This window comes from Lactuca serriola, chromosome 8, assembly GCF_051521515.1.
Source record: "Lactuca serriola cultivar US96UC23 chromosome 8, Lser_US96UC23_V15, whole genome shotgun sequence".
NCBI lineage: Eukaryota > Viridiplantae > Streptophyta > Magnoliopsida > Asterales > Asteraceae > Lactuca > Lactuca serriola.
In genome coordinates this window covers 36,676,664-36,682,410 of record NC_136415.1, presented here as the reverse complement: position 1 = coordinate 36,682,410, position 5,747 = coordinate 36,676,664, and positions in this window count along the sequence as shown.

Here is a 5,747-nt window from a genome sequence, read left to right as displayed (position 1 = left end):
TTTGATTTAGATTAGAAAGTTATCTGTTTGCTTAACAAGTATTACATATTGGTTTGGGTTACTGTTTTCATTAGTATAAATAAGGTCATGTATTCAATAGTTTAGATAGAGATTTATAGCAATATAATCCTTTGTTTGGTCTTGGGCATCAAGGTATTACTAGTTTAATACCCTACACTTGGTATCAAAGCACGTTGGAGCATCTCGACAGTAGAAAAATGTGGCCATTTGCTACGGGACAGACGCAGCGGGAACAAAACCCGGTTCCTGTTGTGTCTGTCCCGTAGCAAAGGGCTACATTTTTCTACTGTCGAGATGCTCCAACTCGCGCTTTGATACCAAGTGTGGGGTATTAAACTAGTAATACCTTGATGCCCAAGACCAAACAAAGGATTTAATTGCTATAAATCTCTATCTAAACTATTGAATACATGACCTTATTTATATTAATGAAAACAACAACCTAAACCAATATGTAATACTTGTTAAGTATACAGACAACTTCCTAATCTAAATCAAATACTTAAAATAAAAAGGGTTTTCCCAATATTGATTCGGTTCATTTTACGGGTGATGGAAGATGATAAAGGTGGTCATGACTTTGTCTTGTTGTTTGTTGGAAAAGTGCTCTCGGAACAAGCGTGATTAAAGAGGCCGAGGTGGTGAAAAGAGAGAATAGGATGTTGATCGGTTGAAATCAGAAGACAGAAAAGTCAAAGGGATTGCATAGTTCTTGATCGGTTTGTTCGTGATAAGGGATATCGACGTGGGTGTGTGAAAAGCAGGTGGGAATGATCCGTCAAAGTAGGTAGCTTTGGATTTAGTTAATTTGGCAGATTGAAAGAAAATAGTTGAGCGGGTGACTTTGTTTTCTTAGTCGGTGGAGATGCCTCTTTGAACAACAATGATTGAAACAAAGAAAGACAATGATTGAAACAAAGAAAGAGATTGGAGAAACAACACGCTGTCATTATGGCAGTGGAAGTTCAAATCGGATGGTTTTGAATCTGGCCGGGGAGAGGTCGTGAATCCAGGAAAAGTCTAGATGGTAATGAACGTATCCAAACGGATGTCATTTTCCATGTTACGTGTGTTATGAACAATCAAAAGAGTATGGAGGACTTTGGACGTGACCGAGATGGATGTTGGGTGTTTGGGAAAAGTCGGGATGGTTCGAAAAGATGCTAATTAAATGATGTTGTGAACGAGAGGTATGACCAATCCGATTAAGCGGGTGATTTTTGGTTTAATCGAATTTATGAGTGCATGAGTATTTTGGGAAAACCCTTTTTATTTTAAGTATTGTATTTAGATTAGGAACTTGTCTGATTGCTTAACAAGTATTACGTATTGGTTTAGTTTACTGTTTTCATTTGTATAAATAAGGTCATGTATTCGTTAGTTTAGATAAAGATTTATAGTAATAAAATCATTTGTTTGGTCTTGGGCATCGATGTATTACCAGTTTAATATCCTACATCATATACACGCTTCATCCTTTTATGATACCTTATCAACATTGAATTTTGTACGTCAAGGGTATTATCTGTTACTAGCCTCATCTTTTGAACGATTCCGTTCAACATTAGTCGTTCCCAAAAAGAGAATTTAGTTATATTTGTTTGTTACTTTGTTTGTTTTTTATGAAGAGAATAATTTTTGATATTTATATGGATTATTCTAAATGTAAGAACGATTTTTAATGTTTACGAACCATGATTACTCTTTGCAAGTGATTTATACACGGTAGCAGTGATGATTTCTTCTTATTATTTTTTTCTATTAGAGTTAACAACTATTTAATTTGTATTCAATTAGACTTTAACATTGTTTTTGGAAAGTAACTATTTTGTTCGTATTCAAGTAGACAACAAACATTATTTTTTTTATTTTTAAAATAGTAACAAGCTCGTGTTTTATGTATGTTTAAATACTATCTCAGTTTGAACATATCATGTTTTTTCTTTTTTTTTTCTTTTTTCTTTCATTTATACACTTTTGGCCTACATTTTAAATTTTCTTACGTAATTAATCCTAAATGATCAAATCATGGATCAAAAATGATCATCATTATTAAGGCTTTAAAAACTCAAAAATAAACATTAGATTCAGTTTTCACCCATGATTTGAATTAAAGATGATACAAATAAATTGCTAATCACATCACATCCTTATTAGCATGCTCAATTTCTAAATCCAATATACCCATGGGTGTTTTGTCAAAATCAAGCTTAAAACTCCATTAACACCAAAAACACACTTTCAATCTAGTGGATGGTTTCAGGGCTATGATTTGGATTTAGAACCATTTAAATTGTATCTAAAACATATTACTAAACATAATTTATACTTAGACTTTGAATTACATTGGATCTATGGATGAATTTATGAAGCTAGGATTTCAAATCCATCATTTAAGCTTCACAACTTTATTTTTGGAAAAAGAGATGAACTAATCGTCATTAGATTGGTGTTATAAACTTAAACTGCATTTTACAACTTGAAATAATCACAAAGTTCATCATAAATTCAAGGGTTATTGTTACTGTAGCCCAACAATCTTTAGTATAATGGTGTAAATGGTCCTTCATGATTTTTTTTGCCTTTAAAGGGTATCAACTTGTATTTTACCAGGCATTTTGCTACTTTTACCTATGGTAGAAGGTAACACTCCCTCCGGTGCATCCGGTCTCGCCCTAATTCCTCCCACCCTCTCTAGTGCAGCGCCCTTGAGCTTTGCTTTAGCGTTGCGCTTGAACGACTCTCCACCGCCTTGTTGTCTCCGACCGTCACCGAGCCACCGATTTCTAACGCCCTCATGGCAACTTTAAAACGGGCGCAAGCGCATCAGCGACGTGGGTGTCTGGAGCAACAACAACAACCGCTGTTAGCAGTGAAGGTGGAGCTATAACAACTAATTATATCGATACTTGATGATCCGAGTGTGAGTCGTGTCATGCGTGAAGCAAGCTTTTCGAGTTTGGCGCTTAGAGCTACAATGTTTCCGGGAGTCAGTCAAATTTGGGGATCGGGTTTCGGCCATCTCCGTCGCCGGCAACAACCCCTGTTTCAATACCCATAAACCGGAATTTGTATTTGAACCCAAGGTTACAACAAGGGAATCTTCAATCAACTCTATAATCATTATCATCTTCTCCAAGGAATCTTTATTTAAACCCATGATTACAGCAAGTTAATCAGCAAAAGAACGACGAAACAACAACTCAAAGAAATCTTTATCTGAATCCACGATTACAGCAACAACAACAGGGGAATTCAAGTTTAAATCAATCAGGACACGAAAAGAACGGTGATGTAAAAAGGGTTATCGAGATATGAAAAAACCCAAGAAAAATAATCCAATTCTAGTCGGCGAATTGGGCCTGAAGCAATTCGTAAAGAGATCTTAAGACGAATAGAAAATAATGAATTTTTAATAGAAGAACTGAAGAACGCTGAAGTGTTTTACGCATTGTCTGCCATTATAGCTCATCGATTTCACCTCCATTTACTATAACTTTCCATAAAACATCATTCCCTTCTTCATCTTCTCCAAAAATCAGCACAATTGTTCTGTTCTGTTCATTGTCGTGATTTTGGCCATTTTATGCTTCATCTCCCGTTTACGGTTAGATTCTTAACAAAACACAACTCTCAATCACATTCATCTCAATCAAATCGATTCCCAGATGGGTCTCTATCCGACAACTCCAACAACTTTTACATTTACATGATTCCAGTTTAGATCAAACATTCTGAAATCGATTCCCAAGTAGGTCTCCATCCTTTGATTGTGTTGTTTGTTTATGCGAGTTTTCTGAAAACGATTGAGATTACTCCCAACATGAAGCATTTGGGGAAAGTCGTGAGAGGAAGGAAGAATGCGGTTGCTCTCTTGTTATTTCCCATCTCTTTCTCAACTTCATAAGCAAAACTAACAAGAAAAGATGTGGATGTGAAGACGAAGCTGTGATGGTGTATTTGAGGGAATAGGCAAAGACTTTTGACTTTTGAGGGAAACTTATGATTAGGATGAGGGAAACCAACGTGGCATATGAAAAATGATGATTAGGATGGGGTCACCGGATGACCTCTTCAAAATTTCCATAATGACCTTTTAAAACATAAAAACAAATGTTTGTACCCTTCAAAGGCAAAAAAAAAAAAAAAAAAAAAGAATCACGAAAGACCATTTAAACCAATATACTAAAGATTGTTGGACTATAGTGACAATAACCCTAAATTCAAATTTAGGAAAGACAATTGAATCTTAAAGAACACGGGGATGAAAGAATGGTTACATTGTAAGCTTGCGATTGATGATTTGACTTAGACACAACCTATGATTTTTAATTTAGCCTTCGATTTTAAACATTTCCTCTAGAAATAATACTTTTCTTCCTCTCCTAAGCTTTAGCCACTTAAGTGAAAACGTAAAGGAGCTGGGAGAGATCCTGTTATAATCTTTTCATTTTTTTTCAAGTTTGGTTCCTTAGCATTTTAATTTTTGGCTTTGAATTCAAAATGATACCCAATCACATTTTGTAAACTATAACTTAAGCCATAAAATCTTCTCTTTTTTTTTTTTTTTTTACATTCTCATTAAATTTGTCAAATGTTATTTTGTAGTTATTTTGAATTAATTCTTTTTCTAAATGTCATTTTATGAGTTTTTCTATTTTATTAAATTCCACATAAAATTTTAATGTAATAATTACAATAAATATATTAATTAATAGATATCAAATTCTTTACTAAACCCACCTTTTAATTTCAAAATTTCCAAAATTACAGTTCATTAATTTATTTTATTTATTTAAATTTAAAAGATAAAAAACATTTTCATTATAATAATTCATTATTTTTTTATTTTCTTATAAATTCAATGTTTTCAAATATTTTGAACTTTATATTTAATTTTTTTTTTAAATATAACTCATATAATAAATGAGTCTCACAACTAGTGTTAAAATATCAACAATTTAGTATGAATCTTTGTTTACCAAGTTAAATCCAAGTTACGCCAATGTTTTCAAACTTTACATAAACACCTCATCAACATTTAAATCTTTATTTAATTCCAGAATAACACTCTAAAATATTTATAGCTTCTTGTATTTTAATCCAACCTTAAATAATAAAGTTTTTACAAATAAATCAATATCCTAACTAAAATGTTATTTTTTTTCAATATAATTTTTTTTACCTAACTTATAAAACTAGTTAATACAATTTTTATTTAATTGATTAAAATAAATAAATTATTTTTTCTTACAATAATTTTATTTTATTCTATATAGAAATTTACTTAAGAGATAAAAGTTTTAGGCCAAAATACTAATACTACACATTATGTCGTGGCACTAGGCATTTTTTTTCTTTTCAACTGTATCATTTTAAGAGTATATTATTGAACGGGTAAGACTAATATATATATATATATATATATATATATATATATATATATATATATATATATATATGAGTCCTACTATTTATATCCTTAATTTTTAGTCCTACCCGTTCAATAATTACTTTTTTGGTAATTGACTTTTATCTATTTTTTGCATGGTTGCAGAAATCGGGATTAATCGCTTGGCGTTCTCCATCCGTCGAGGATTAAGGCATTAATCGGAAGTTTAGGATTAATTGGGTTTGGTGGGATTAATCGGCCTTGGCGGGATTAATCGGTCAACAAAAGTCAAAAAAGTCAAAAATTAAAAAAAAAAACAAATCAAAAAACCAAC